The sequence below is a fragment of the Beta vulgaris genome, chromosome 3 (assembly GCF_026745355.1).
Source record: "Beta vulgaris subsp. vulgaris cultivar EL10 chromosome 3, EL10.2, whole genome shotgun sequence".
Taxonomy (NCBI): Eukaryota; Viridiplantae; Streptophyta; class Magnoliopsida; order Caryophyllales; family Amaranthaceae; genus Beta; species Beta vulgaris.
The window spans coordinates 17,088,061-17,100,689 of record NC_079204.1 but is presented as its reverse complement, the minus strand read 5'-3'; the positions used below and the strand labels follow the sequence as shown (position 1 = coordinate 17,100,689).

At 36.0% G+C, this 12,629-nt stretch overlaps 1 non-coding gene across 1 annotated transcript; it reads left to right on the top strand.

The window, feature by feature from the left end:
* The first annotated feature begins 1,725 nt into the window (after positions 1 to 1,725).
* On the top strand, positions 1,726 to 1,832 carry LOC125496116 (small nucleolar RNA R71). Its single transcript, XR_007272819.1, has one exon. It is a non-coding gene; the product is annotated as a small nucleolar RNA R71 (small nucleolar RNA).
* The last annotated feature ends 10,797 nt before the right edge of the window (positions 1,833 to 12,629 follow it).

Below are 12,629 nucleotides of genomic sequence, written 5' to 3'. Positions count from 1 at the left end.
CGCCTCCAATGGGTCTCTATATAGAGCTTGGGGCATGTTATCATGGCAAATTACATCAACCACATCAATACTCCAACACTTTTCCTTTAGCATAGGACTTTTCAAAGCAGTGCTTAGATTAAAAGTGACCTCATCATCTCCAACAGATAGTGTAAGCTTACCATTTTTCACATCAATGACGGCACCTGCAGTATGAAGGAATGGCCTACCCAAAATGATTGGAATTTGCCTATCTTCCTCCATATCAAGTACAACAAAGTCCACGGGAATAAAAAATTTACCTACTCTAACAGGTACATCCTCTAAAATACCTAGGGGGTATTTAACAGAACGGTCAGCCATTTGTAGAGTAATATTGGTAACTTTCAAACTTCCCATATTCAATTTTGAGGACACAGACAATGGCATAACACTCACACTAGCCCCCAAATCACATAAAGCTTTATCAATGAACAAACTACCAATGTAACAAGGTATAGAGAAACTACCAGGGTCTTTTAATTTTGGTGGAGATTTATTTTGTAAAATGGCACTACATTCTTCAGTAAAAGCAACTGTCTCCACCTCGTTAAAAGCCCTTTTCCTAGTCAAGATATCTTTCATAAATTTTTGCATACGCAGGCACTTGAGTAATTAATTCCGTGAAAGGAACTGTTACCTGAAGATTCTTGACGACTTCCAAAAACTTACCAAATTGCTTGTCTAGCTTACTCTTGAGGTGACGATTGGGGAAAGGAAGTTTGATAGGAGGAATCTCAATAGTAGGATTTTGGCTTCATTGGTCTCTTCATGTTCAGTGGCGTGCTTAGAGTTCTCCTTATCATTTTTAGCTTCAGCTGGGACCTGTTCCTTATTATTTTCCACACTCAAAGTATCATCAATAGGCATGGGTGGTCCATTGTAGTGAGAACCACTTCGGAGAGTGATGGCATTTGCCGAATCTGTAGGCTGAACAGGTTGTGCTGGAAGAGCACCTTGTTGGCGAGTAGAGTTCGAAGTAGCCAATTGTGCCAACTGATTCTCCAACATCTTATTGTGAGCATGAATGGACTCAATTTGTGCCTTGTCAGCTTGTCGATCTTTTGCATTTGTAGCATCATGTTTCTCATCTCAACCATCATTGGATCGGCAGGAGGTGCTTGTTGAGATGGATTAAAAGGTGGTCTAGAGAAACCAGGAGGGTGTTGGGAAGGTTGTTGGTAGTACCTTGGTTCAATTGTTGTGCTTGTGGTTGTGGTGCAGGAGGATTTAGGACATTAGTGCTCTTGTAAGACAAGTTAGGATGATTTCTCAACCCTGGATTGTATGTGTTGGAGTATGGGTTGTTCGGCCGATATGTTTGAAAAGCATTAACTTGTTCGAGAGAACTCCGACACTCTTGTGCCCAATGTCCAACTATGCCACAATTATCACACATAATCTCGGAGGTAGTACCCAAAGCAGCAACACTTGCAGGAGAGGAGAGCTGCATATTGTCAAGTTTATTGCTGATTGCATTCATCTGTGCAGCTAATAGGATATAGAATCTATCTCATGCTTTCCACCCTTGTTAGCTAGTCCTCGAGGATTACATATTGAGAGTTGTGGATAGCCATCTCCTCGATCAAATCATGTGCAGCATCAATTTCTAGTTTCATGAATCTCCCATTTGCTGCAGAGTCAAGGATAAGTCTCGAGTTGTTCCCCAAACCATTGTAGAATCCCTGAACTAGGAACCATTTTTGTAGACCATGATGGGGACATTCTCTCTGAAGATCTTTAAATCTTTCCCATGCCTCATGTAAAGACTCATCAGTCCCTTGGGTGAAATTTGTAATCTGACTACGCAACCTAGCTGTCTTCTCTGGAGGGTAGTACTTTCTGTAGAAAGCTAGAGCCAAGGTATTCCAATCAGTGATCCCAAGAGTGGCTCGATTAATCCCATTGTACCACATTTTGCCTATCTCAAAGTGAAAATGGGAAAAGAATCTCCCGAATCTGATCTTGTGTCACTCCCTGCTGCTTAATGGTAGAGCAATATTGGCAGAAATCTTGATAATGAAGATTAGGGTCTTCATTAGGTCTACCACCAAATTGTTTTCTTTCGATCATGTTTAGCAATGCAGGTTTGATCTCGAAATTTACAGCTTCGATTTCAGGCATTTGATTGCTCTTGGGAAGTTCAGCCAAAGAGGGTTGGGAAAAGTCAGTAAGCCTCCGAGCCATCTCTGATTCTGGTGGAGCAATAGAGACAATGCTGGTAGAATCAGAGTCAGAATCCAAAGGATTATCTTCCCTTGGATTATCCGCAACTGTCTGGAAAAGTTCTTCTGTCTATGAAAGGATCTTTCGATTTCAGGATCAAATTGTAGGCAATCTGAAACAAACTCCTGCGCATAGAAGAACTAAAGAACAAACAATTAAGAGATTTTGTCCCAAAGAACAAGTGTTCTCTGAGACGAGAGTGTATTAATCTAGACTCTAAAACAATTAAAGAAAATGGAACAAAACCGTTTCCCCGGCAACGGCGCCAAATTTTGACAGGCTAAAGTCGTATCACCTTATCAAAAGTAATCCTAAAGTCCTCTAACAAATAGTAGTCAGGGAAGTAGGGTCGAATCCACAGAGAAACAGTGTTCTTTTCCTAATTGTCAGTCAAATCTAGAGTATAGGAACGATGTTTGTGAGTAATTATACTAAACTAGACTATAACTATATCAAGAATTATCAAGAATAAAAGTCTAGGGCATAGGTTCACCAATGATCAATATTTCGGGATGAAACACAAAAATCAACAATTAATAATGCCATTAAATAGATTGATTCGCTCTCTCAAGTCTAAATCAACATAGAACGTATTAACAGGCTCTCGCAATTTATTAATACCAACTCTACCTATTGAAACTAGCCTTAATATCAAGTTTATACCTCTCGGCGCATAACCTAATATTGTAACACTATAACAATCAAATCTGGCCAAATTGGATTGAATAGACATAAAAACATTCAATAGGAATCAACATACATCAATAAAAATCAATACTTTAATAAACATCCCTTCCTAATTGATCATGGATCCCCTAAACCCTAGAAATAGACTACTCAATCATAATTGGGGAAAACATATTCATAATTAAATAAGCAAACATGAATTATAATAAAGGATTGAATAGGAATAAAAAGAGAAGAGAAATAATACCAATTCTAGAACCAATCTTGCAAAAATCAAAGCTTCTATTGAAAATTCAATATAATTGGGGAAAAAGAAAAACTAGGGTTCTTCACTAATTGAGAGAAAAAAGAGTTATAATCTTTAATGAATTAATGATGGAAAAAACAAAAAATAAAAATAAGTAGGAAATAATAATATTCCTTGAGTCTTTATACCTTTCTATTTCCTAAAACAACTAGAAAAATAGAGTCTAATTCGTCAAAAGATAAAGCCTTATTCGACTAGGAAACCCGGAATAACCCGCGGCCGCGGGTTTTCGGCCTGCAAAACAGCGTCAACTTGCAAAGACCATATCTCGCAAACTAGAAGTCGTATCGGGGCGTGTAATATACCGTTGGAAAGCTCTTCAAATCTAGTTTCCAGCCCCACTGGAATCACTGAATTACGATCTCTTGATAATAAGTTATGATCAAAAGAGTGCACATGACTCAATTTCCATACTTCTTTTAATCTGTTTCCGCTATGTTTGAGTTGCAATCCGACTCGAAGATGCCCTTTGGACTCCTTATTTGACTTAGCTCCTTCCTAGATGCTTCTCATGCTTAAGCTTGTCCAATAATACTCCAATTGTGTTCTCAATACCTGAAAACTATCAAAAACACCGAAAACACACACAAGAGTAATATCTTCTCAACTTAAGTAACTATATGCAATTATGGACTAAGAATGCAACTAAATGATCCTAAAATGCAACCTAAATGCATCATGAAATGCCTATATTAATATGACTCATCATCTGCACATTGTTACTAAGCTACAGTAACTTAACTTCCCACTTTTTAATAGGTATGCATGAGTGGTCATGCTTGTAGGTAAAGTTTTATATCAGCGATATCCAGAACTTGTAATTGAAACTCATATTTGATCTCTATAGTCTATACTTAGTTGAAGTATGTCATAAACAATTCGACTTGCGTGGACTCGGTTCACATTAAAAACATTGTACACCAAGCACATGCACGTGACACGCGACAAACACTACTCACTCCCATTTTCCGAAATCTGCGACGATTTTCCATCTCTCTTCAATATATCCAAAACTAAAGATTCTCTCGCTCTAAGATTTCTGCAAATTATTCTCTCTCTCTCTTCATTTAAATTATTTCTCAATTTCATATAAACCCTAAATTTACGTACATCTCTTTTAGAATCAAATTAAATTTTCTTATTTGATTCAATAATCGTAACACTATATCGATTCGAAATTGATTCTTCAATAATTTCCTGTTCAATTGAGCAATGTTATTTCCCTAGGAACACTACAAGAGGGGGGGGGTGAATTGTAGGTGTAGAAATAAACGTAACTTTTTGCGGAAATTAAAACTTAAACGAATAAACAAGCTAAAGGAACACAAGGGATTTTTACGAGGAAAAACTTCTTGGGCCCAACAAGAAGAAACAACCTCGACCACTAGGGATTTTAAACTCAACACTTTCACTAATTAGGCCAAACAACTCTGTTACAACCTAATTCTAACTCGAGCCACACCTTGAGTTCCTAAACTCAAGTTCCTGAACCACTGTTCCCTTAACAGCAGTTCCTCTCAACTTCACTCGAAGTTTTCTCACACATACAAGCTTCACTCAAAGCCTTTCTCTTACAGAACTTCACTCAAAGTTCCCTTACCCCAAAAACCAAAATACAATTGATCGAAATAAGCTTAGTGGAATTAGAGTAAGAAGGCAAAGAACAAATGGCTATTATGAGAGAATGAAGGCACTGACACTTAATAAGTTAAACTCACTTAATTACTTAGTCAGACACAATTTGGAACTAAACTAGACTTCTATATTTATAGTGTTAATCATGAAGAACATGGGATTAATGTTAGAGTACACGTTTTAATCCATTTACCCATGATATTCCTTCCCCTAAGGAACACGTTTTACATCATGTCCCATGATCCCATGAACTATAAATGAACGTGGATAAAATGCAGCATTACTCCTAAATAATAGGAGTTCCTTGAGCATTATCCGAAAATCAGTTTTTATAAACTCTTTTTATCTTTAAATCTGAATTTCTAATCTTTAAGAAAATAATATCTTTGAAATAAAATCTTTCTAACAACCGGATATTTATTTTCTTATTTTCCGAAAAATAAAATCTTTTCCAAAACAGATTTTCTTTTTAAAACTGATTTTATCATTTGAAATTAGAAATAACTAATTTCCTATAATCTAGGCATGACTTACTCCATTATCTTTTAACGTTATACTAAGTACACGCCTAAGTCTAGTTCCTTATATTAGTTCAGTTCCTTTAACATATTTGCTAAGTGCCACTTAGTTTGTTCCTTACAAAGGAACAAACGCTTCATTCTCAAATATTCTGCCACAGTTCCTTACCATTCTTTCTTTGTTCCTTTACATTGGAACTAGAAAATAAAACGCCTAGCTTCTATTATTCTTGATCCAATGCTTGCTCCAGTATCAACATAGAAACTTCTTTACTTAGCCTTTGAAATCCTCTCTTGACTTCTTCATTGACTTCGTATTCTCCCAGTTCCTTGCATTGATACCTTAGACACCATACACTTAAATAATTCATTAGTTCACTACTTAGTTTGTTCCTTTGTTTCTTTGTCATTATCAAAACTAGGGTTCAACAATTTCCCCCTTTTTGATGATGACAACAAAGGTACAAACTAAGGAAAATAACAAATAATATAAGTGAATGAAAATAAAAACATAAAGAAGAAAATGAAAAATAAAACACAATTATATGAGTAACTGAAGTTTTGATTTTTCATTTACCTTAACCTATTTTTGATTTTTCATTTACCTTATCCAATTTTTAATTTTTTAATTTCATTTTTTTTAAGTTTATGTACAGTTTGTTCCTTAAATCCTTTTCCCCCTTTGTCATCCTCAAAAAGAATAGACTCTGCATGAATTGATGAATTGATTTAACACCTTAAGACCAATATGCAAGCACCATTGTGGTTAAGTTAGAAAATCAAAGAGTAAACTTGCTCAAACATCAATCACATAATACTAGCCATTCCAAGGAAGAAATTATGCAAAACATTTAGAAACATAGACAATATAGCAAAAGTCATTGATTATATAGCACTTGTTCCATAACAAAACAAAGAAAGAAAAGAAAAAGAAAAAAAAAAGTTTGTTCCTTGATGAAAGAAACAGGAACAACAAAACAACAATAAAAGAAACTAAGAAAGGGAAGGGGAATGGTGTTCCTCTACAACTTCTTCTTCAACCACATCCTCCAACTTTTTCATCACCACCCCATGATGTAGTTCAACCTGTTCCTTCAGCTCCTCCAAGGCACGAGCCATAGAATCCATCTTCTTTTGCTGCGCAACCAGGTATCACTCAATTTCTTCATAAGACTTATCATGTATCAGTTTTGGCATCCAAAGTCCAATGAAGATGATTGTAAAATTTTATCATATGTTGTGCAGGAAGGCAGACTTCATTAACCCAGTTAGTATCATCCGGATTTTCCTGTTCCTTACCCTTGGAACTAGAGGCAGATGGGGATGTTGTGAAGGAACTGGGGAGGTTTGAGTGGAAGGGTCATCTGTTCCAGGAATGGAAACAGAAGGTGAAGGGTGATAAATGGGAGGAAGAAATGGTGGTGTGGGTGGAAGAGTTGTGGAGGTGGAAGCAAAAGGATTTGGCCTTTTATTTCATCCTTCAACTGCTCAAAACTGAAGGAACAGAGAAGGACGAAGGTGAAATGGAGGGTATTTTTGTGAAAGGAACAGAGAGTTTGGGAGATGGTGGAGGTATGGTTCCTTGAGAGTGAGGGTACCTGTTCCTCATTATCCGAAAGGACTAAAGGAGAGTCCTCTTGGAAGGAACAGGAACTGGAGCAATTTTTCTACGAGTGCTCTTTCTCCTCTGATGGCTTAGTGGCAATGTGTTTGCGCCTCTTAGGTTTCGGTTCCTCCGGCTTAGGAACAGGGTTATCCAAGATTACATCATTCATCTTCTTCTAAGTCCAGTTTGGGCATTTTCTTTTTCCTGAGGAACTGGAAGCCATTCTTCCTTGAATGAGAACACCTTCTTGGACAGACAACCAAGTCCATTTAGGGTCTTCTCATTCAAGATGTTCCCTTGTTTGACCCTATGGTGGTCCAACCAGTAAGTCTTACTTCAAATGATGAAGTAAGGAAGTTATCAAGGCACCGTACCAATAACACAATTATTTCAATAATGGGTTAAGTGTTGAATGAAGAGGGAAGGGAAATTATTTGTATGTGTGGTCCAAGCAAAACATGTAACACATATCCAAGAGACCCACTTCATTCCTCTTTTCAGTTCGAGGAATGAGTGCTCTCCAAACCAAGTTAAACAGTACTTTGTGAAGGGGAGAGAGTAGGTTATGGTTAAGTTTGTTTTGGCCAGCTGTTCCTCCAAAATATTCTAAGATTTTGTCTTGAGGAAAATTCGGAAAGGAAACAGTTCCTTTCCTTTTAAAATACAAATCAGTTCCTTTGCAAGGAACTTCCCATACTTTGCTTAAAGTTGCTTGATTAAACCTTATTTTCTTTCCTCTAACTTCAGTTGTGCAAGTTCCATTAGTATTAACAAAATTTGCACAAAACTCATCCATAGCTAGAGGAACAAGAGCATTATTAAAGGCGAATTCAAACAAGAATTCCATGCCTTGTTCCTTTAGAATGGAGGTTAATTCTAGAAATTCAATTTTATTAGCCCATTCTAAATCGACGCAAAAGCCCAAGACATACCTAGATTCACTTCGTTCGACCCTTTTCTTGGAAGACGAAGAAACAGTTCCTTTGGAAGGAACAGGTGCAGTTTCTTCTTCTTCCCCCTGAGATTGTTCCGGGGTTTCTTCTTCATCGTCTTCCCCAATCAATTTTCTTTCTCTCATGCTCCTTCTAGGAGATTCTAATTGCTGTTCCTCTATGGGGTTTTCTTGAATTATGTCGGTTTCAAGGGTTTTAGTTGGAGATGAAGAAATTTCCATTTTTGAAGTGTCGGTTGTTTTTGGTGTTGGAAAAGGTGAGTTTCTTGAAGTTTTTGCCATGATTTTCGAAGGTTTGGAGGTTTTTATGGAGTATCAAAGGGTGTGATGAGGTTTCGGATTTGGTGAAGATGAAGCGTTTGAGAGGAACACGGTTTCTTTAGATGAATTGAAGAAGGAAGTTTTGCATGTAATAGTAATTATGACACGCGGGAAAGAAATAAAGCAAAAGAAATAAAGATAAAAGAAAGAAAACGAAAAGATAAAAAGAACCAAGATTTAATTAAACTGGTTCCCCTTATTTTTGGGATTTTATCGGATTTTTCGGATTTTTATGAATTTTAATTTTTGAAAGAAAATAAATGCTAAGGAACTTGTGCTATAGGAACAACTAATGCTACATATCAATATCCTTCATACTATGCATGTTTCTTGACCTTAGGAACAGTAAGGGGAGTATTATGTGACATTTGTGAGTTGTTTAATTTCTTTGATTTCATGTTTATGTTTTGCAACATTCCAATTTGCAATGGTCTTAGGCAATTAAACACAATTATTTTTAGCACACAAAGTCACTCAAATTGATTCAAACATGGGGGAATTGACATAGGAACAATCACTTAATTTTTATTAAGCCTAACTCAAGCCTTAATTTTTCATATCTATCTCTTTGCAAAGGCTTAGTTAGGATATCAGCAATCTGATAATCAGTTTGACAAAACTCAAGTTTAATCAAACCTTTTTCGACATTTTCTCTTAAAAGTGATGTCTAATATGTATATGCTTTACTCTAGAGTGATGCACTGGATCTTTAGATATACTGATAGCACTTGTATTGTCACAATAAATAGGAATACATTCAAAGTTTATTCCATAGTCACTAAGTTGTTGTTTTATCCAAAGCATTTGAGAGCAACATGCAGCAGCTACATATTCTGCTTCAGCAGTGGATAAAGCAACTGTGTTTTGTTTCTTGGTACTCCAAGAAACTAAACTATGACCAAGGAATTGTGCCATACCTGAGGTGCTTTTCCTATTAACAAGATCTCCAGCATAATCTGCATCTGCATATCCTTTTAGTTCGAATGTATCACTTCTTGGATAGTAGAGTCCAAGATCATCTGTTCCTTTAAGTATCTAAGAATTCTCTTCACAGCAGTGAGGTGAGACTCCTTTGGATTTGCTTGAAATCTAGCACACAAACCAACACTGAAAGCTATGTCTGGACGACTAGCAGTTAGATACAAAAGTGAACCAATCATTCCTCTATATTTTGTTTGATCAACACTTGTTCCTATGGAGTCTTCATCTAATCTAGTTGAAGTTCCCATAGGAGTGTGATTTATCTTTGAATTTTCGAGGCCATATTTCTTTAATAGTTCCTTTATGTATTTTTGTTGGTGAACAATTATACCTTTTTCAGTTTGTTTGATTTGTAGTCCAAGAAAGAAATTTAACTCACCCATCATACTCATTTCAAATTCATTGCTCATGAGACTTGAGAATTCTTTGCACAATGTTTCATTAGTAGCTCCGAATATGATGTCATCAACATATATTTGAACAAGCAAAATATCAGTTCCTTTAGATTTTAGGAACAAGGTTTTATCAACCTTTCCTCTTTTAAAGTTGTTTTCTAAAAGGAACTTTGATAATCTCTCATACCATGATCTAGGTGCTTGTTTTAACCCATAAAGAGCTTTATCAAGCTTGTAGACATGATTTGGGAGATTATTATTTTCAAACCAGGGGGTTGTTCAACATATACATCTTCGTTTAGATAGCCATTTAAAAATGCACACTTAACATCCATTTGATATAATTTGAATCCCATGTAAGCAGCAAATGCAATTAAGATTCTAATGGCTTCTAATCTAGCTACAGGAGCAAAGGTTTCTTCATAATCAATTCCTTCTTGTTGGTTATAACCTTTTACTACAAGTCTAGCTTTGTTTCTTACAATGGTTCCATATTCATCTAGTTTGTTTCTAAACACCCATTTTAAGCCAATTACTTTTTGTTGTTTAGATGAAGGAACTAGATGCCATACCTTGTTTCTTTCAAACTCATTTAATTCAGCTTGCATTGCAATAATCCAATCAGAGTCAGTTAAGGCTTCTTCATGATTTCTTGGTTCCATCATTGATAGGAACGCATGAAATGCACAAAAGTTCCTTAACTGAGATCTAGTTTGCGTACCTTTGGATATGTCGCTGATTATGAGTTCCAAGGATGTGACTTTTGTAATCTCCAAGGTTTTGGTTGAAACTCTCTTATAGGAACATGTTGTTCCTCATGAGTTCCTTGAGTGGATGAGGAACTCTGCTCAGTTGTTCCTCTGTTAGCCTCGGTGGACTCAGTTCCTTCATTTAGAGGAACAGGAGCATCTTCTCCTCCTTGAGGAACAGGAATATCATTGATCTCATTATTTTCGAATTCCTCGTTCCTTTCCTCTTTCACTTCTTCTTCTTCTTGTGAATCTGTGTTCCTTGACTAGGTTTGCGCTAACCCTATCTCATAGTCATCAACCTGTATGCTTGGATTATGTTTGTCAGATTCATCAAAGATTACATGAATGCTTTCTTCAACACACATAGTTCTCTTGTTATATACTCTATAAGCTTTACTATGTGAGGAGTATCCTAAAAATGTTGCTTCATCACTCCTTGCATCAAATTTTCCAAGATTATCTTTTCCATTATTATGCACATAACATTTGCATCCAAATGTTCTAAAATAGGTGATGTTTGGTTTCTTTCCAAAGTAAAGTTCATAAGGAGTTTTATTAATGATAGGTCTCATCATGGCACGATTAATTATGTGACAAGCAGTATTAACAGCTTCAGCCCAAAAGTTCCTTGGAAGTTCACTAGCAATTAACATGGTTCTAGACATTTCCTCCAAAGTTCTATTTTTCCTTTCTACAACACCATTTTGTTGTGGTGTTCTAGGGGCAGAAAAATTATGATCTAGGCCATTATCTCTGCTTAGGTCATCAAATTTATAATTTTCGAATTCCTTGCCATGATCTGATCTAATGTGCATTATTTTATGTCCACTTAGGTTTTGAACTCTTTTAGCAAAGACAAGGAACTCATCATAAGTTTCATCTTTACTAGAGAGAAAAATAACCCAAGTGTACCTAGAGTAGTCATCTACAATCACAAGTACATACCTCTTTCCACTTCTGCTTTGAATTCTCATGGGTCCACATAAGTCCATATGAATTAACTCTAATGGTTTAGTGGTACTTACAATCGTTTTAGATTTGAAAGAGGATCTTACTTGTTTCCTCGTGCACATGCATCACAAACTTGATCAATATGAAATTTTATGATGGTAATCCTAAAACAAGGTCTTTTGATCTAAGTTTCTCAAGTAATGAAAAGCTAGCATGTCCTAGACGCTTGTGCCATAGAAGTGAATCATCTTCAATAACACTAAGACAAGTTAAATTGATTTGAGGAACAAGGTCTAGATCCACAATGTATGTGTTCCCTTTCCTTGTTCCTTCCAAATAACCTTCTTAGTTTTAATGTTGATGATTAAGCATTTTTCTTATCAAATTTTACAGTATTTCCTTTGTCACAGAATTGAGAAATGCTTAATAGATTATGTTTTAGACCTTCAACTAAAAATACATTTTCAATGGAGTGTAATGGTGACTTACCGACCTTACCCATAGCAACAATGTTACCTTTCTTATTATCACCAAATGTTACACTGCCACCTTCATAGGTTGTGAGTGAGAGAAACTTCGTTTTGTCTCCTGTCATGTGCTTGGAACAACCACTATCGAGATACCAAGTGTTGTTCCCCCTCACTCCAACCTGCAAAAATCAACTAGTTGTTAGTTGAAGGAACCCCATCTTTCGTGGGTTCCTGTTCTTGACTAGGATTTGTTTTGACAACCCATTTTTTCTTACTTATTGTCACATTTTTCCCAATCATCTCAGATTTTAGTTGACATTGATTTATGTAATGACCTACCTTGCCACAATACATACAGAACTTATCACTAGGTAGATCAACATATTTCTTTGTCTTGTTCCTTTTCTTGTAGTTTTCAAAACCAAGACCTTCCTTCCTTTTGGTCTGTGGTTTCTCAATCCACTTAGGAACTTTCATGATTTTGCCTCTGTTCCTTGCGACAACCAGTTCCTTTTTAAGATTACAGATCTGTTCCTTTAAAATATTTTTCTCTTTATTTATTTTTTCAATCTCAGATCTGTATCCTTTCAAAGGGGTTGATCTTATATCAAAGGAACTCAGAACAGGGACAAATTCCTTCAAGTGTGAAATCTCTAAATTAATTAGATAATTTTCATTTTTCAAACTCTCATAACATTCTTTGATTTTTAAGTTTTTATCAAACAAATCAAAAATCTAGTTTCGACATCAGTTCTCATTTTCTTAAGCCATTCTATGTGTTCCTTGCAAACCTTTAAGGCTTGTTCCGTT